The sequence below is a fragment of the Mustela putorius genome, unplaced genomic scaffold, assembly GCF_011764305.1.
Source record: "Mustela putorius furo isolate JIRA1106 unplaced genomic scaffold, ASM1176430v1.1 tig00000151_pilon_pilon_pilon, whole genome shotgun sequence".
In the NCBI taxonomy this organism is placed as follows: Eukaryota; Metazoa; Chordata; class Mammalia; order Carnivora; family Mustelidae; genus Mustela; species Mustela putorius.
Window position 1 is genome coordinate 5063024 of NW_025421296.1, and position 21398 is coordinate 5084421.

Here is a 21398-nt window from a genome sequence, read left to right on the forward strand (position 1 = left end):
CCGCTGTCTGTGAACGTGAATCATGAGGTAAGAAATATGTTCCGTTCATGCGAGTAGGAAAAGTTACTCTGCAGTTTTAGATTTCCCTCAATTTAAATGGAAACAAGGCAGGGGACCCAACACAGGTCCCCTGAACGCTGACCACAAAACCCAACATTCCTTGGTAGCGGAAACTCTATACCTCTTCTTTTTTTCCTTTAATTTATTTATTAGACGGAGGGACAGACAAGCAAGGGGAGTGAGAGAGGGAGAAGCAGGCTTCCCGCTGAGCAGGGAGCCCAGTGTGGGGCTGAATCCCAGGACGCTGGGATCATGACCTGAGCCGAAGGCAGATCCTTAAGGACTGAGCCACTAGGGCCCTTCAATACCTCCTGAGTAGCATATCTTGCAGGAATGAGGAAGCAGGGTGCTCACCGGAAGAGGGACTCCACTGTGAAGACCAAACCAACCAGTCTGTGCCAAGGCAGACCCCAGAGCTGACCTTTCACCTACTTTCCCCTCCTTCCCCCTTTATAATGTTATAAACATGCTAATTAGACACATGATACATGAAGAAGCATGACATTCAGGGGCGCAGGTGCCAAGAAATTCCCATCTCTCCATGCGTGAACATCAGTCCTTTCCTGCCTCAGCTCCTTTACAACGTTTGCGGGCCTTTGTTCTGAAATCCAGTCTGAAAGACCCTTTCCTTTCTGCTACCTCCCTTGTGCTGGGGCATAAGGCCCAATAAAAAGCCTTTTCTGGAACTTCTGCATGGCTTCAGTCAATCTCTATTGCTTGGAGAGCCCTAGGATCCTGGTGGGTTAAAAAAAAAACTACTATTGTAAGTATGCCTCCGATTAGATCGCTATTAAAACATTTTACATCTTTTTTTTTTTCTTTTTTGGGTTGTTGGTTTGTTACACCTATCATTCAGTTACCTTCACAGTTACAGCACTTTATTGATAATAAAACATTTTACATCTTTTTTTTCCCCCCTTGGTTCTCGGTTTGCTACATGTATCATTTGCAGTGCCCTCTGAAGGGAAAATATTATAGAAAAATAATTGCTTTAGCTAGTGAATTCGGTTTAATACAAGGCAATTTACCTGCAGCAAAACTGCACACTGACTGCTCCCTTTCCTGACCATCAGATTTAATCTCTTACAGTTAGTCCTGATCACAACCGAAAAACTATTATTTCCGTTTTAATAGAATTCATTAGGTTCAGGATGAACTGGCGTGATCTCAAAAGTCATAGCAATTTCTACTCTTTAAGTATTCTTAACCAGTGGCCTTTTCTATTGCTGGACTCTAAATTCCTTTCAATATGACTTGGACTAAAATTTATATTACACAAATAAAACAAAAGTGAATTTATGAACTCATGATACATATTTGTTACACTCATAAAATCTCTCTGTGTAGTTCTCACTTAATTTGTTGGCACTATAAATATTTATAAACTGTACTGTTTTTTGCAATGGCTGTATTAAAATTAGAATGAGAACATCAGTAGTATCAAAGTATACTGAAAGTTCAAACTTCTAACTTCGTTTGGTATAAAATTGTATTGCAAGTTTGTGTCTGATTTCAAGCCCCTTCAGTGGCTAGATTTCAAACATTTGAAAAAAACCCTTAACACAAGATTAGTCAATTTCCTATATGAGGCACATCAGAGGAAATGCAGCACAGAAAACTATAATAGTGTTCTTTATAAAGAAAAATAAATAAATACAGAAGATCACTTGGTTTGTGGAAGCTTTTTGTTACCACACCAAAACCTGTAGTTTTGAAATACATGGGTTAATGCTAAATGGCTGATCAACAAAGGAACCTTTAAAATAATTTTAAGTAGCTCAAATATCATTTCTCTTTCAGTTCTTGGAGTTAGAATATTATGTGATGATATAAACCCATTGTGGTTAAGAAAATTGGCCACTGGTACTTTGTCATTTTCTTTATAATTTAAAAGATATAAACAATGATATCTGTTTTTATGCAAGTGTAAGTGATTACCAAAGGACTGTTTTGGGGAACAAAGAAGAAAGAAGAAAGCAAGGAGGGGGAAGAAAAACATGAAATCAAAGCAGAAGGGCTTGCAAGGCATGAGGACAGCCTGGAGAGAGACAGCATGTCAAGCCAAACAGAAGGCAGAATCAGGGAAGGAGGTAAGGCCAGAAACTCAAAGCCTGGTAAAAAAGGACTAATGAATTTGATGACTGGTTGGGCGGGGGTGGGAGGGTAGTTTTCCATAAAGTGCAATACCGCAAGAGTATTAGGAGTGAAAAACTGGATTACAAGGAATAGAGGGGACTGAGAAGAGAGAATCTGGTGTATTTTTTCCTGAAGTGTGCAGGTAAAGGTAGTGAGAACATAGGACGGTAGCTTCAAGGGGGAGCAAGGAGAACGGGAGTCAATGCACGGAGAACCACTGGTTAGCTCTATCTGCTCACACTCACAAAGCTGTGACTTAGAAGAAAATGATTCCAGAATAGCTGCTTTCCCCTAATATCTAGTTAAGCAAAATTAAATGTTTAAAAGTTCTTTCCTTTCTCTAGTGTGAATTCCGAACTTTCCATTTTCTTCTTGAATTAAACAAGAAGGAATTTCTAGAATTCTTTGAAATGTTGTTCATGAACTGTGTAGGTGGACATACTTGCTTGCATCCCATTCACAAGAAGTGTACCACACTCAGCTCAATAGTCACTTCTTTTATAGTATACCGCTATATAATTTCTTACTAATCAAGGAGCTAGTCTTTGTCTTTTCTTCTATGTACTTTCAATCATCTGCTTTGCGGGGGGTATGTGTCTAATTCAACTTTAGCTAATCCTTTCTACTTCTAGAAATGGATTCTTGACTGCTAATATTCTTTTTTTCCCCCCCTGTTTCCTTAGTTGTGGCTCAAAGAGTCATCGAATCCACGTTTATGCAGTATTCTATTTTCTTTGTCTTTTTATTCTCTCTTATCCTGAGCCAGCCCCTCTGAAAGTGAGCACACATTTAATGAAATAGATCTTGCTCAATTTTAAAGAGTTAGCATGGGTTTATATTTATATAACAGAATTCATGTCAGTTGAAACTACTTTTGAAATACTTGTTCATCTTAGAATATGAATTAGACAAGTTAAAACAACTTTCTCACACTTTTAATTTTTTTTTTCACTAAACACTAAACATTTCAGAGGGTACTGTACATCCACAGAATAAACACAGTGCTTGGTAGCGAGGTATAAGTGTTTAGAGCACATCATACAAAGATTTGGAACCAGTTCAAACATATCAACAATTATGTTATTTTCTTTAGAGAAAGGTTTAAAAGGTATTCAAGCTTCCATTGGGAAGCATTCATCATTTGCTGCTGCTTTCTTAGAGAATCCTTGTGCAATCCATGAACAAGTCATAATCACTTAGGCTTATGCCACTGGTTCTGGAGATAAAGAGCAGTCTGCACCTATAAATGCAGAGAACAAAGTGGTGGTTGTCAGAGGGTGGGGGTGGAGGGGTGGGAAAAATGGGTGAAGGGAGATGGGAGGTACAGGCTTCCAGTTATGAAATGAATTAAGCCACAGGATTAAAAGACATAATATAAGAAATACAGTCAGTGATATTGTAATAGTATTGTATGGTGACAACTAGTAGCTACACGTGCGGTGAGCACAGCATAATGTATAAATTTGTCTAATCACTCTGTTGTGCACCTGAAATAAGGTAACAATGTAGCAACTACACTCAAATTTTAAAAGCTTAAAGAAAAAAGCAGTCTTCCAAGTAAGTGGCCATTGATCACTTTGCCTTCCTGTTTCCCATCTCTATAAGAAGGTATTGCTAGGATTTTTCAATTCTGTATCTTTGGTCACAGGCCAAAAGCTGAACAAAAAGTAATTAAGCCTTTTGTACTCATTCTGGGGCTTAATTCTCTGGATTGAACCATTACAGGAAGCAATGACATCTCCTCGATCCAGCCAACAGGTATTTCCGGAGTAGCTACAATGAGTTACGCATTAGGATGTAAGACTGAAGAAAGGCGATCTTATCCTGCCCTCATGGAACATACATGCTAGTGGAGAAGCGAGATAATAAAGTAAACAAATCAGTAGGCAAAAATAAGTATACATTTTAAAAACTGGTATGAAGGAGATGATGTGCTGGAGAGTGACTGGGGTGTGGAATGGAGTTACTTACTACCAGATGGCCAGAGACAGAAGGCATGAACAGACACTTTTCCAGTGAAGACATACAAATGGCTAACAGACTCATGGAAAAATGTTCATCATCGTTAGCCATCAGGGAAATTCAAATCAAAACCACACTGAGATACCACCTTACACCAGTTAGAATGGCCAAAATTAACAGCACAGGAAACAACAAATGTTGGAGAGGATGTGGAGAAAAGGGAACCCTTTTGCACTCTTGGTAGGAATGCAAGCTGGTGCAGCCACTTTGGAAAACAGTGTGGAGATGCCTCAAAAAATTAAAAATAGAGCTACCCTCTGACCCTGCAATTGCACTATTGGGTATTTACCCCAAAGATACAGATGCAGCAAAAAGAAGGGCCATCTGTACCCCAATGTTCATAACAGCAATGGCCACAGTTGCCAAACTGTGGAAAGAACCAAGATGCCCTTCAACAGACGAATGGATAAGGAGGATGTGGTCCATATACACTATGGAGTATTATACCTCCATCAGAAAGGATGAATATTCAACTTTTGTGTCAACATGGACAGGACTGGAGGAGATTATGCTGAGCGAAATAGGTCAAGCAGAGAAAGTCAATTATCATATGGTTTCACTTACTTATGAAGCATAAGGAATAACATGGAGGACATTAGGAGAAGGAAAAGAAAAGTGAAGGGGGGAAATTGGAGGGGGAGATGAATTATGAGAGACGATGGACTCTGAGAAACAGGGTTTTGGAGGGGATGGAAGTAGGGGGATGGGTGAGCCTGGTGGTGGCTATTAAGGAGGGCACATACTGCATGGAGCACTCAATATTATACATAAACAATGAATCCTGGAACACTATCAAAAACTAATGATGTATGGTGACTGACATAACACAATAAAAACAAAAACAAGACGGTCAGAGAAAGCTTCTTTGATAGTGGATATTTGGGCTCAGACATATTAGATGAGTCTTGCAAAGATCATGTGATGGCAAAATAGTTTCAGAACTCCAGGTGCTGACTGAAGGATCCTACAGCTAGAGGGAAGCTGAGCTGAGGATAAAAGTGGTATTGTAGTGTGTGTGTGTGTGTGTGTGTGTGTGTGTGTGACAGAGAGAGAAAGAGAGAGAGTGATCTCTGTCCACGGAAATGGCCTAGACACAGTGTCACTCCAGTAGCAACAAACACCTCTGGTTCACACTCCCCTGTAATAAGAACTAAGCTTGTCCTCTGGAGAAATGCTAAATCCAGTGTTGGTACACGGAAGGAACAAGGAGAGTGTGAAATGTATTTTGCGCTAAGAAACAAGACAGTTTTCCAAAAATTGATAAATCATGTTAAAAGGATGTAGGAACCAATATAATGAGTCTGTCTGGCTGAAGTAATGATTTGAGCACTAGAAAGAACCCAGACGGAGGCCCACCAAACACAACAAATCAATGAAAATCTATGACTCCATAATGATCAAAAAGGAAAGGCAGAAAAACTCATTGTTAATATTTAAAGTGGCTACTTAAACAAGACCTATTGTGCTTTCTGCTCACTTTTGCTGTTAACTGCTGTGAAAAAATGTTTTGTTAATTATAAAAAAAATCGTACTTGAGAAATGAGTAATTACAGAGAAAGAATTAAGCATTTATTTTGCCTTTTTCCAGTAGGAATTCTATATCAAGTTAGTCAAGTTGATGAAATAAAGCTTTACATTACTGATGTCTGTGAGGCAATAAATATAGGAGAAATAAAGTAATTTAAAGACTTTTTGCCAATTTTAATGAAAGTGATTCTTATAAGGATTAGCAAAGGGTTATTTTAAAAATTAAGTACATAGTTAATCCATGTAGTGCCTAAGAAGATAATACAGGTTTCTTTTTAGTGTCAAGCAACACTTAGAGAACAATAATAACAATAAATACATCACATTTCAGAACTTATGAAATGTACATAAAGTGATATTTAGGGAAAAATTTATAGCATTAAATGTTTATGATAGAAGAGAAGAGAGGTTGAAAATACATAAGCTAAGCATTCAGATTAATAGTTTTAAAAGAATAGCAAGTTAAAATGTTAGAAGAAAAGATGAACAAATATAGATTTAATTAACAAACATTTGTTATGTGCCTATGCTATTCTGGGATCTGGATTAATCCATGAATAAAATAGACAAAAATTCCTGCTCCATTGGAGCTAACTAACATTCATGTATGGGAAGACAGACCATAAATGTAACAAAAAATAAAGTACATTTCATGTTTGAAGATGACCGATATTTAAAAAGAGTAGAATAAGCACACAGAACTATCTAATAGTAGAAGGTAATTAAAAAGAAGTCAAAGATCCAATAGAAAGGAGCAACAAAGCACAAATTAGATTCTTTAAAAATCTGTAGTAAAATTAACAGCATCCTGGGAAGAGTGATCAGGCTTGGTATGACTCCCCCTTGTCCAGACGTGGCTTGGTGGCCACACACGAGCAGGATAACCACCAGTCTTTAACGGAATTATGTGGCAACACTGAGAAGGTTAACAAGGTAATGCCTCTCAATTCTGCAATTTACCTTCTTCCTTTAACGTAGCTCACGTATCTACCTCTCTATATGGGTGTTCTTAGCAGTGTTGTTTGCAACAGCTAAAAGTTGAGAACCACCTAGTCTGTCAGAAATTAATAAATTGGTATTCATGCAATCACAGGCTATGTGAAGTGGAAATAAATTAAGTAAGCTTATGTATATTAAAAATGATGGATCTCTTGAACATAATGTTGACAAAAAGAATCAAGTTGTGAACAGAATATTGTATGACCTGAGTAATATAAAGTTTAAAAAGTTGTACTAATACTAAATTTTTAGGAATGCACATATATAGAGTAACACTTGAAATAAATATGCAAATATAACAAATAAATGCAGAATATAGAGTGAAAAAGGGGATCAGGAAACAGTAAATAAGAAGGGTTTAGCTGTGTTGGGAAAGATGTGTCTTTATTTCATTGGTGATAACATGAGTATTTGTTGACTATTTCATTACTCTTTATTAAGTATTACATACTGCTTGCAGATAAAAATTTTAAAAATGTCCTTCCATTCCAAGTTGCCACTATCCTAGACTGGTCAGCCACTGTTTCTCCAGGACAACTGCAATGACTTTTTTTTTTAGATTTTATTTATTTGACGGAGAGAGATCACAAGTAGGCAGAGAGGCAGGCAGAGAGAGGGAGGAGGAAGCAGGCTCCCTGCTGAGAAGACAGCCTGATGCTGGGCTCAATCCCAGGACTCTGAGCTGAAGGCAGAGGCTTAACCCCCTAGGCACCTAGGCACCCCTGCAATGACTTTTAAATACAACTCCTGGCATCTCTTGTTTTCCTCAGATATGTTTTCTTTATTACAGCCAGAATGATATTTTTTTGAACCCAAACACATAGACGTCACTAATTGCTTTAAAACACCTCAAGGCTTTCCCATTGCCCAAAGATAAAAGATTAACTCAGTGGGACAGCTTGAGAGGTCCTACCTCCCCCGCCTCTTGTCACTTCTGCAGACTCTTGTCCTTCCCTTCACCATTGTGCTCCAGCCACGTTGACCTCCTTCCCATTCCCCAGCTGAACCGTTCTGTCTAAAATGTTGGTCTTCACACACCCTGTTCCTTTTTCATAGAATATCATTTTTCACTATCAACTTCCAGCTGCTTTCTTGTCCTTATAATCAGCCATTCCCCAACGTGGGTACCTGACCAACTCCCATTTATTTTTATGTTTTAGCGGCAACCTCACATCCTCTGGAAAGTCATCCCTGAGCCCTGAAAAGTCTGGGCGATAGAACTCTTCTTCTCTGTGCTCCCAAGTGCCCAGTTCTGCCACCTACTTTTATATCTTTGGGTAGCGAAGACTCATTCCTTTTTTTATAATCAGGTTTCTGACTCACCTACAAGATTATAAACCATCTATAATCAGCACTGTTTTCCCATGCCAAGCTTCCAATAATGGCTACACACACACACACACACACACACACACACACATACACACATGCATATATATCAAAAGAATGAACAAACTTAGTTACTAGGTTTTTGAGTCACAATTTCAGTTGAGAATAAAAACAAAACAAAACAAAACAAAAAACACCCAGAAAGCAACTACCCATCCATCGAAGTTCCTCTTATGTTGCTTGTGGGAGTGTGAATTTGTGCAGCCACTGTGGATAGTTTCGTATTCCCACTGAAACCATTGAGTGTTCCCCCTCCCTAGTATGTAGCCAGGAGAGATGAATGGATATACCCACCAGAGACCTGTAATAGTCTTTCTCATGTGTAATTAAAATAATTGAGACACTCTACAAAAGTAGGAGGAAAAGAACCATGGCCCAGGGCTCCTAGGTGGCTCTGTCAGTTAAGCATCTGTCTTCCGCTCAGGTCATGATCTCGGGGTCCTTGGATCGAGACTGGCATTGGGCTCCCTGCTAAGAAACTTAGCATCTTTTCATAGCCAAAGTCTGAAAGTGCCCCAAATGTCCATCAACAGTAGAACCGATAAATAAATGTGGTATGGTCATATGCTGGAAGCTACACAAGAAAAAAGAAGGAACATGGTTAAATCCCACGGACATGACGTTGACTGAAGGCTCGATAGGGTATATACCACACGATTCCATTTCTATGAGATCCTAAGAAAGGTGGGAAGAAACTGTAGTGATGGAGGTTGGAATAGTGAGCATGGGTACGTTGACAGGAAGGAGGGCTGTCTCTAAAGCTGGCGATTACGTGGTGTTCGAAAACCCTACAATTTCTTCAAAAGCGTCACCACCTTTTGTTTCCTATATAAGAACATTGAAGTTGCAGGGGTTTTCAAATTGATAGTTCCCTGTTTCATTCATTTTGGAGTTGACATCTTAGCAAATGCATTTCTTTCTTTTTTAAAGACGTATTTACTTGAAAGAGAGAGAGAGAAAGAGCGAGATTGTGCCCACAAAGTGGAGGGAGAGGCAGAGGGAAAGAATGTCAAGCAGACTCCCTGCTGAGCACAGAGCACAGTGTGGGGTTTGATCGCAAGACCCTGTGATCATGTCGTGAGCCAAAATCAAGAGGCGAACATCCAGGCACCCCCCAGATGCATTTCTGAAGAAAGGTAAGTGTGCAAAGGAATAGCAGTCTTTCTCATGTGTAATTAAAATAATTGAGACACTCTGCAAAAGTAGGAGGAAAAGAACCATGGCCCAGGGCTCCTGGGTGGCTCTGTCAGTTAAGCATCTGTCTTCCGCTTAGGTCATGATCTCGGGGTCCTTGGATCGAGACTGGCATTGGGCTCCCTGCTCAGAGGGGAATCTGCTTCTTTCTCTCCTTCTGCCCCTCCTCCCCCCTCCTCAGTTGTGCTCTCTGCTCTCTCTCGCTCTCTCTCTCTGGCTCTCTCCCTAAAATAAATAAAAATCTTAAAAAAAAAAAAAGCCAAAGACTTAATTTCCTTCCTGAAATTAGTCTGTGGGTGCCCTTTGATGCTATTAGAAGGAATCAAACAAAAACTTGCAGTTTCCTAATAATGACTGAAGAAATCATTAGTCCCATTAGAAGAGATTATGTAAATGAAGCCACTTTTTACCACAGGGCTACCCTGAATGGGAGTAGGGGAAATATGGTGAGAAGTTGACAAAAAATTCTGCAATTTGCAAGAGAACTTTCATTTTTCTTTTGAATGTCAAGCTCCCCTAACATTATTTGTATTTGATTTTTAGTTGTCTGTTTATTAGCTGTATATTCCTGTATATTGGTTTGTCTGCTTTCGATGTACATCAGGTCCATTGGGTAGAACCAGGGATGTCCCTGTAAAACAGCCCCCCAAAAGTTTCAGAGGACTTCAGCACTGAAAACATTTCAAACATTAATCATTTGTGAAGGTATAATGTACATTCACAGATACTGACATTTCTGGTATGTAATTGCTGCACCTGACTGCACACTAAGATTTGCTAACAGATGATTTTAAAAAATCAGTATACCTTGCATTTGTAATCCATGAATTTTAAACACCTGTAGTTTACTTAGTTAATTACTAAGCTCATTCAACACATCTGGCTTCTCTGTCTTTGTGTTAATCAATAATTATTTGATCACAATGTTATGCCTTTTATGCTAATCAGGATTTTGAGACCATAAAAATGTGCTACCTTTGTGCTTCATGTTGGCACTAATGTGTTTTATTTATAGTGTAGTGTATTCATAATTCATGCACTCGTAAGCGTGTATGTACACATTTTACTTCATTTGCGTAATAGAAAAATTTCTTTTCAATCTGTTTTTTCTTTCTTTGTCTCTCTCTTTCGTTCTTTTTTTCCGGCAAAGTTTACCACCTGAAAAGAATACTCATTCATTTTTCAACTGTGGTAGGAAAAGTTCCTCATTTGAGAAAAAAATAGATACTTGTTTTAATGTGATAGAATTCTTTTTGAAAAAAATAGAAGGAAAAGTCATATAGTCCTTTTAGTTGTTCCCTTTCCGAAAGGTATCTGGATAAAGAGAACAATATTGGTATTTCTGACCCATGAATGTGGCTGCTGGTGTGGTTTAAACCCCTTTACAAAAGAAGACAATTTTCCTTAATTGCTTCCTTTGCTGAAATAATCGTGAAGGCTGGAAAGAGGTCTGATTAATTGGCAAAGTTGGATGTGGTAAAAACCTCGCTGGCAGGTTCTTATCTATCACCATCAATCTCAAGTTGCTCAGTAACCATCTAGGATAGCTTGTAAGAGGCTGCCTCTCAGGATTTGGAAGTTTCGGAGACAGTGACTTAAATCAGACTCTGGGTGGATATTCACTGCCGCAGAGGGATGTTTGTTAACCCATTCTTATTGCTTGACTCCTCGTTAGGGTCTTCGGAGTTCTATACAGATTCTGGTGTGTCTATGTGTGTGGGGGAGTGTTAGGCACCATACTGTGGGGAGGGCCTGAACTGAGAACAAAAGCCCACCTCTGCCCACTTGCTGCTGTTTCGTTTTGAAATATTGTTTCCCTTCATGTCTCCCTAGTTCCTTTGATATGACTACACGTCGTACCAAGTGCGGACATGCCTCATGTCAACAACAGTTCTATGCCCTTCATCTAAATAAAATGAAGTCATCACCAGCCAGATATTCATTCCACAGGGTATAAAGTCCAGTGACCACAAAGACGTTACCTAAAGAATGGACACTGTTGCATCTTATCACTGTTTAATTCTTTTGGGAAGAATGCTACTTAAGATCATTTCTTAAATTTTTTTTTTTTTTTTTTAAACCCATGGCTGAGTCATGGAAGTCTCTATCCTGAGGCTCTAAGGAGCTCAGGGTGCTTCTAAAACATTAATTAATTCATATTAGAAAGTGAATTCTTACTAACAGTGATTAAGCCCAATAATTTTAATTACCCTAAATGAAGTAAAAAGCACTTTTAGCTCTCCTTAAAGTTGAATTTGAAGTTTTCCAAGGAAAATTTCATTGTTTTCAATTTGTTAATCAGCGTTTTTGTATACGTTTTCTATACGTTTTGTATACGTTTTAAACTGTTTATACTGTTAATCAGCGTTTTATATACGTTTTTTAATATACGTTTTTGTTTTTCTTTACAGATAGCCGCTACTTTTAAATAAAAACATCTAATTTCTCCGAAAGCATACTTAGCTCCCTTTTCTCTGTGTACCTAGATGAATATATGTACTATTTTCCAAAGTAGGAAACCTCCTGTCCTTCACAATTCTGCCTACTCCCACCAAACAATCCTCCTCCTATGAGCTGGGATTACTTCTGGAGGTTGGGTTGGGGGCGGCGGAGTCTTGCCAGCCGGCATCTTCAGGAATGCCGGTAGGTCCCGTTGTTCCATCCTTTGCAGCGACTGAAGGTGGAACAGTATGAGGCCACAAGTGCCCGTCTATGCTTGCCCTATTTTCTTTCTGTCTAAACACAAAGAGCTGTCAAACAGCATAGGTTTTCTCCTACAAACACAGTAATTTCAATATACTTAGGGAACATTAAAATTTAAAAATCTTATTAGGTCATGAGATTTTCTCTGAGAATGAATGCATACATTTTTTCTTGCTCAGCTCTTTAACAGAAAGTCTGTTTACAATCATTGTTCTCTACCCATCATATGGCAAAAAATTTCATACTTTCTTAATTAACACTTTATAATCTAAAATCTCTTGTCTATATTAATTGTATTATATTGCACCACAAAGTTATTTAGAACTATTTTAATTCAGAGTCCTTTATGCAGCCATTAGGTGACTCACACAGTCTGCTATATTTTTCCTGTAAGAACAATGCCTCGAGTATCTTGTCAGCCAATGGTAAGGCCTGATGGCATCTTCTTTGTTATTTAAGGATAAGGACTGTGTATCAGGAGCTCTATGTGCACAGAAAGGCCAAAGGTTTGGAGAAGTGAAGGCTGATTCAGTCAGTAATTGGAACCTGCCTGCACTATCCCTGAGGCTGGGGGAAAAACAAAAAACAAAAAACAATCATTGACCAAGGGTCCAACTCTTTATCAGAGTCTGGGAATAAGATATACGGTTTTGGGGCACCTGGTGGCTCAGTGGGTTAAGCGTCTGCCTCCGGCTCAGGTTATGATCCCGGGTCCCGGGATTGAGCCCCGCATCAGGCTCCCAGCTCAGCCAGGAGCCTGCTTCCTCCTCTCTCTCTGCCTGACTCTCTGCCTACTTGTGATCTCTGTCTGTCAAATAAATAAATAAAATCTTAAAAAAAAAAATACGGTTTTTTGAGGGAGTCTAGCCCTTTAAAAGTTAGTTTGGAGGCTTTCTAGAAACAGATCAAACAGATCTTTCTACTGTCATAGCCGTCATTCCTTTAAAAGTCTGTTTCCTTGGTGAAGGGCACTGTTTCTAAGGCCCGTGTTTGGGGGAGGAAGGAGAATCCGCACTGTTGGAAGCAGCATTTGCACCGTGGACCCGGTCAGGGATACTGGTATAGCACAGTTCTCCTGGCATTCTCATCAGCCTCGGCCATAAGAAAAAGAAAACAAAATCTCTGTTTGGGTAGCAGGCAATCAGCTATTTTTTTTTTTTAAACCTTTAATCAGAGAATTGAAATACAAAGGACGACTTGCATTCTCTCTCTATCCCTCCGGAGTTTAATTTTCATTGATATGGTTGACGTTCTCTAATTTCAGGCCATGTGCTGAGTAGCCTGTAACACTTCAGGCAAGTTATATAGAACTTTAATTTCAACTTAAAAGCCCAGGTAGTTCCCGTTTGTTTTAAAATCGAGGCGGACTTCAGCAAAGAATTATGCTAGCTGCTCCATCTGCCTCTGTTTGGGGAATGTTTACACTTAAATTTCTGGCTTCCAGATGTGACTTTGTTAAGGTATCTATCATCCCAGTGCAGAACGGCCCCTGAAGAAGGGCACTGGAATTGGGGAGCAAGTGTGACTTAAGGGCTGAAAGGACAAAAATCTTCCCAACAATTCTCTCTCCATGAAGCCACGTCATAGCAGAGAGCAGTCCGAGCTATCGGGCGGCCCTCGGTAAAGATCCACGAAGGGAAAGGGCAGATGCAGAGGCATCTTAGGTAAGGATGGACCGATATCACATAACTGAGAGGAAGTGCAGTCAAATAAGTTTGCTGAAAAGATAGCAGCCATCTTTTCTTTTCTTTTCTTTCTTTCTCTTTTTTTAAAAAATTATTTATTTAAGACAGAAGGGTGGGAGGCGCAGAGGGAGAGAAAGAGAATCCTGAAGAAGACTTTACCCCTTAGAGCCTGATGCAGGGCTTGCTCTCATGACCCTGAAGTCATGACCTGAGCTGAAATCAAGAGCCGGATGCTTAACCAAGTGAACCACCCCAGGCACCCCATGGTGGGCATGGTAACACGGGAAAGAACAACTTCTTTCCTCTTCTCCATTTTATCCAGAATCTAAACAGTAGCTTCTCTTCTAGCCAATCACCAGATGGGACCGATTTGCTATTGGAAGCCACGTATGTTGATGGTGTTGGCAATGTTGGCTTTGGTGAACAGTGTGTGGAAAAACAACTAGAACGAAAAGGGGAGAGGGAAGAAATGCCGTTATTGTCAGAAAAAGACCAACTGGTTGGGCCCAGGAGAAAAGAGAATTTTATGGGGATCTTCCATAAATCTGGAATCAACAGGTCAGAGCCAGGCATTAGATAAAATTAGTGAAAGACAGAATTTAAATTACAAGATAATAAACAATTCCATTGAGAATCCGTGTAGCTATTTAATGATTCATAGTATTCTTTGGTTATTTGTTTTACTCATGGCCACGAATACTACTCTCAAATTCAGATAGCTTATAATAGAATACACTACAATGCATATTTATTTATTAACATTTAGAAATAACGACGTTCCTGTCATTTAATGTGAATGTATAAAAGTATTAGAGCCATCATCTCATCATAAAATACCAGGAAGTGTTATTGAAAACATTCTGGGCCATTTATATAATGATTCTCAGTATTGAATAAAGAAGGTTCTACTTTGAGGATATATAAATTACAGTTTCTTAGTTTGATAAATACTTAATTTGGTCATAACTACACATAACATGAAGGCTTTGGCTTAGTGTTTGTGTGTGAATTATAGTAAGTCTTTGCTGGGTCAGTTGTGGCATTTAATAAAAATGTACGCAGGGGATGAAAGATGTCGACAATGCACAGCATTACTTCTTGGTGAGGGTCAAAACTTATCTGTCAGCAAAGCATAAGATAAATGGATTATCTGTGAATATTTTGCTAAGATGAGAACAAAGTCAGATGCTCAGAGTAAAAAACGAAAGAACAAACAAACAAGATCGCAGCTGACTAGGACATTGATTGATTCCTAAGACTAGCTCATCCCAGAACTCTACAAGGTTTCTTGCTGTAGACTAGAGTCTCAACGGCTTATTCCAAAGAAAATCTACCATGGCTCCTAATCAACACGGAGTTGCTGGTGAACAGAATCAGAGAACATTTCTGTAGGCTAGTTGCTTCTGATAGTTCTCTGATTTTTAATGAAGTGATGGCAGATGCTCCCTGGCTTTCTTCTTCACCCCTGCTCCCAGCTCCCCACCCTTCTACACACGCCTCTTCCCTCACAAGTAGGAAAAGCAGAACGGCATGGAGAAGACTCTAGGGAGCTCAAGTTAAACAGGAGAGAAGGAGGAAAGAGAAATTCCAAATAGGTCTTCTGTAATCTGTTTCCATAGCATACACAGGTTAACCACAGCATTGCAGAAATTCTGAGGACAATTCACTTGAAAAGCAAACATACTGTTGTGGTCTTTCTGGTCTTCTGAGATTGGGAGTAGCACAGCAGTGACTACCCAAAGATGTTTTCTATTGTTTTTGTCCAGTTTTGGACATAGCCAGTCTACAGCCAAGAGTACACTTACTCTTTTCTGCTAGAGTGAGTCTGGCTTTGTAATGAGAGTACCCTATGAACTCAGCATCCTAGCTGCACTAAGAAGCAGGTCCCTTGTCAGTGGAAAAACTGCCCCAACTGGCATATCTACGTGCCTCCATCTTGCCCTTTGGTCCCCTGCACACTGTAGTCTGTTTATCTTTTTATGCTTGTCTTTCCCACTGATTTTATGTTTCTCAATAACTGGCATGGATTCACTTTTATACACAGTACCTAACACAGGGCCAAACATACAGTGGGTATATAATAAATGTTCATTGATGAATTATTGGTTCTTAAAATAAAAAAGAGACATGCTTTAAAATCAAGTGGTCAATTTCTTATGTATTAAAGAGTTAAACATAAAATATAAACTATAAAGGCCTTAGAGAAAACAAACATTAATATTTATTTTAGGGTGAGGAATGACTATACAAACAAAAATAGCAAAGAAAGAAAATGATGAAGCAGAGATAGGAAAAATTTGCCTTCGATGCCAGCTCATGAGAAGAATTGGGCCCGGAATTGAGAGCTGACTTCCACCTGTGTTTTGCTAAGCTTCTTTGAAAAATGGTTTTGCCACAATTGAGTCTTTTCAACCGCATTGTTTAAAAGGAACAATATTCCTGTAAACAATACTATGTTTACACAGATAAATTGGCTTAATGCATTAAGGAAAAGTGCTACATGAATTAAACAAGATGCATTAAAACATCTTTTAAAAACTTACCAACAAATAATTGGTTTGACTGTATTTTTTCAGAGTTTAGTCCATTAACCTGGGGTCCCTTAGGTGTGGCCCCAGGATTAAAGTACTAGGGAATTACTTAATTAGAAGATATGTACAGTTTTACAGGTCCACAAGGATGTAACAAGAAATGATCTATTTACCATGGCCATTTTTGCTCAGACTGTTTTACAAGTGGTGCGCGATACTAACCAAGAAAATCCACAATTATATGTTAAGGATCCTAAGCAATAATTGAGAAAAAGTCATGCTCTGAATAAGTTATAAACTTCGTTATTATACCTTTAGTTTTTTGCCACCTGATTCACCATCACAACGATTTTGGGGGGTAAATTATTGTTTGTCTAGTAAAATCAAAAGTTCTGAACTTTTATTTACAAAGCCTATTTCCATATTCATACAGAAACACGTTTATGAGAACATTACAAAACAAAATATTTAATAAGGCTTTTAATCTGTGAATATAAATATTGGACATTTTCAAAGTTTACTTGACTAATTTAGAATTCAAAATTAACACTTGATCAAATCAGCTAGATAACAATTATCATTATTTGGTATCATAAAGATACAACTTTAATTACAATAAAGCATTTAACATACAATAAAGCACACAACTTTTCTTAAAGACTTGTATTTGATATCAATCCTATTAGGCAGAAATCACTAATTGATTAAGCAAAGAGTAAACTGTAGGCATGCCAAAAATAATCACTTCTCAAGTTTGAGAAGTTAATGTGTTAAAGGGAATATTCCAGTGTTTCCAGGAAAATTACTCAGTGAGGTAGGTTAAAAATATAATAAAGTACTTTAGATAGGAACTGAATATTCTTTCTATAGATAAGTTAGACTACCTCGCAATGGTCATAATCCTATAACCTACTGAATTGTGGTCTCTTCACCTTTCATATTCTGGGTGTGGAATTATTTTTAGTCAAAGTCAAACCACCATTTGTAGTAAAATTCAGTACTACCTCCTGAAATGTTCTTTTGCTCCACCAATTTCTCAAGTAGAATTGAAGCTCTGGTCATTTAAATGTGGCCATAGTCTCCTTACTAATTTTGGGTATCAGATACACCATCAGCACAGGTTAATTTCTAGGTAAGTTTGGATGGGCTTCTAGAAATGATTCCTAATAGTTCCTATTCTCTGGGTTTTGTTTTTTGTTTTTTGTTTTCTTCCCAGAGAATTCCAGTCTCCAGGCCAAAAGGAGCAGCTCCGCATGTGTCTATCAGTGTTCTGATGCTAGGTCTTTAGGATGATATTAATCTCTATGCCACAGATTCATGTATTTTTTAATCTGCTTCAAGAACGAAAAGGATATAATGGCCCATTAGGAAACATTAAATCGTGATCATTTTGTTAATGTCCTCACTAATACGTGTTCTATAAAGTTGCTCACTTTTATAACTAAGATTCTAGAGTCATGGGTTAATGAGCCACAAAGCTTCTAATGTTGTACATCTGCCATTAATCCATTATCAGAAAAGGACTGATCTAGCGCCCTAGCAGATGGATCAGAAGTCCTGTAGGGGTAAATTAACCCCCATCCTTTACCACTGTGTCTGACAGATTTACGGAGCATTTTCACATCCTATCATTTGGTTCTTAAAACCGTTCTCTGAAGTCAGGAGGTTAGTGCATTATTCCTCTCATTTCTTTGAGGAACCTGGCAGGGAAGCTCGGCCTCCTGAGTGCCTTTGACCAAGAGAGGACTGTGGGAGGAGTCCCTTACTCGTAAGGTCACTGGCTGGCTGCCTGCAGCTTCCGGAGGGTCACAGCAAGGGAGGACGAGGACGTTGGAGGCCAGTCGACCCTCAGTGACCTACTCCTGATTGTTGAATTAGGAGTCAGTGTTCCAACCAAACAGCAGTCACACGACAGAGGAGAAAGGCATACTCAGGTGCTGACCTACTCCTTGTTCATTCTCTTACACCTTAGGTCAAGTCGTTCAGTGCACCAAGGCTAACAGCTTCCGTATCATATTCACAGGAGATAAGAAAGGTCGCTGAGAGCTCTTCCCTCGTACCTGTCACTGCAGGGCTCCGTGCCTCGGGGTTTTTGACTCTACCCTCCACTCTGAGGTGCCCTGGCTGTTGAGCGAAGGGTGAATATTTTACCATTTCTGGTGACTCTTTCAGGAAAGGGTTTGAAACCCAACTTCCACTGGCAAGATGTGGGAGAAAATCAGGAGGACTGAGAATTTTCTGCATATGTAAGAGAGCACACCATTTCTTTCTCTGGACATTGTCATAAAGCATAACAACAATAACAAGAACAAAACCCAGCAACGGCAATAACAGCGAACAACACATAGGTAGCGCTTAACAAGGTGCCAGCCTCGGTTCTCAGCACTTTACATATTGTAACCGCCTTAATCCTTGGAGTAGACACTGTCACGCTGCTGACCTTGTAGATGAGCAAACAGGCACAGGGTTATGAAGCCTGGACGGCTTCCAGTCTTCAACCAACACTGCAACCTTGTCATTCTCAGATACATTTGAATATACTTGTGTATATTTTAGATGAGCAAATAACTTGCTTTAATTGATAACCATTAAGGGGCAGACCTGGGATTTTGGAAGGTGGACTGACGTGGCAATACCAAGATATGGTAATAACCTGAGTGCTTGATGATGTCACTGAGTCAACCAGCTTTGAAGCGTCTTCTACTTCTAGGTGCCGGCGTGTGAGATGCTAGATGTGCCTTTCACGTCTCTAGCGCTTGAGTCAGAGTTTCTGTCACTTCTGGCATAAACTTTCCCGAGTGATCCAAGAGTCCTACCTTAGCATCAATTACAGATGCCGTTACTTGTGTCTGAGTTTTGACCTTGGGATTTGGGGTCAGTTATTTTTTTTTCCTCTGAGGGAAAGCATCCTTTCCTTTTTTCATTTGTAAATAGGAAATGATAGGGATGCCTGGGTGGCTGGGTCAGTTAAGTGTCTGCCTTTGGCTCAAGCCATGATCCCGGGATCCTGGGATCCAGTCTGGTGTAGGGCTTCCTGCTCAGAGGGGAGTCTGCTTCTCCCTCTGGCCCTCACCCCACTTTGGTGCTCCCTCTCATTCTCTCTCTCAAATAAATAAAATCTTTTAAAAAGGGGGGGAAATAATAACAGCATTATTTCATCTGTGTGGTAAGGCTCAAGAGATATAATATACATAAAGCACTTTTAACAGTGCCCCAAACTGGAGTTTGTATTCACTAACATGTAGTGAATATTAGTGATTTTAAATGTTATTGTATTATTATTATTTTATTACATTTTGTTATTAAGCCTTGACATTTTTCTAATCTATAAAACACGAATAACAATAAATTTATAGGGCTGTTAGGAGATACAATGAAAAATTCATATACAGTGTTCAGCAGAATATCTGACATCTGGAAGATGTCCAACAGATTTTCGGAATTTTTCTCTCCAACTAATTTTTTAATTTTAATCAACATAGTGTACATATGATGTAAAAGATAAAACATTAAATGCTAATGTCTTATAATGGAAAAAAATCATCCTTTATATTTTAGGAGTTAAATCTATCAAAACATGTTATTTTTCCTAACAAAATCATGTACATTAAAAAATAATACTGTCATCTTTTGTGTAAAGATTTACTCCTTCAATAAACCAGTCTGAATATACAAACTTCAGACTTTTTATTTTATAAATGAAAACCAATTACAGCCTGTGCAAGCTGTTACATAAGAAATGCCATGCTATTATATAAGCAATTGGTCTCTTTCTAAAAATGAAAAATGGAGACATGTCTGGAAAATTATATTGCTTGCTGATCCATAAAGTTGTATAGATCAAATAACCAAGTACAGAAATTAAATATCTAACACTGTATCCCTAAGGAAATATTATACTATCTGGATAAACTGAAACCTCAATCTATCAAAATCTAGTGGCTTAATTCGGGTTGCAAGACATATTAATAATAGCAACCTGATTCTAAAAAGATTCCAAATACATTACAATTAACTTTCTAGCCCTCTCAGAAACTGATGAACCTTTACACAGAGGTAATAAACTAAAACTCCATTTGCATTATTAAATTTAGTAGCAGAATGAGGAATTCTATATATCAAAGTCATATTTAGTGACACATACAAATCATAGAACTGTTCACTTCAATCTGTTCTTGATTTGGGAGCTAACAAATCTTAACCTATAAAATTCATTTGGGGGACACTCCTAGTAATTGAATGATATCCAATTTATAATAGACACGCTGTGTAACAAAATGCAAACATTAATCTCAGTGATTATTAGTGACATTGTGCTTTCTCAATAAATATTTGTTGAACAGATAAGAACACAGGAGTAGATAAAGTGCCCATTTACAATGTTGTTAACTTTTTCCAACACAGATTTTTAAAAAACTTATGAGCTATCTATATGTTGCATTACTATAGGGGAACACAGATACTTAGTTTTATTAATTTGTCAAATATATCAATCTCTAGTATGTGAAAGTGCTGTAGTATTATGTTTTGGATATGTTCGAAGTATACAAATACCAGTTTAGTGTCTACTGTTTGTAAGACATTGGTACATGCAAGAGAAAATGAAAATAAAAGTGAAACTATCTTCGTCTCTTTTTAAGATAGGGGACTAAAATCACACCTACAAAAACAATAGTAAAAGGGTGCCTGGGTGGCTCAGTCGGTTAAGTGGCTAACTTCAGTTCAGGTCATGATCTCAGTGTCCTGGGATCGAATCCTGTGTTGGGCTCCACACTCAGCAGGGAGTCTGCTTGAGGATTCTCTTTCCTCTTCCCCTTCACGACCTCAAATATTTAAAATAAAATCTTGAAAAAAATAGTAAGGAGCTATATTTTAAAGACACACTCCACAAGGATGGGGAAACATGAGAGGAGGCAAGAGCGCACAGTTTTGAAAGGTGGAAGGAAGTCAGTGGATGAGTGGGAACCCAAAGCTGTAGGAAAGATAGGGACAGACTCAATTTACACTCGCAGAACCATAACAAGCACCCATTATTCCAGGAAAGGCGGCCAACGGGGATGATTCTGAAGTCAGGCAAGCTGGGCGCCAATCTGTCTGAGAACTAGTTAGACCTCTTATGTCTTCTGTTCCCCACTGCTATGTGTCCTCCTTC

The 21398-nt window shown here is 38.7% G+C and overlaps 1 protein-coding gene across 2 annotated transcripts in view; it reads right to left on the reverse strand.

The window, feature by feature from the left end:
- NKAIN3 (sodium/potassium transporting ATPase interacting 3) overlaps nucleotides 1-21398 on the reverse strand; it is a 610689-nt gene that overhangs the window by 141514 nt on the left and 447777 nt on the right. The window lies entirely within an intron of this gene.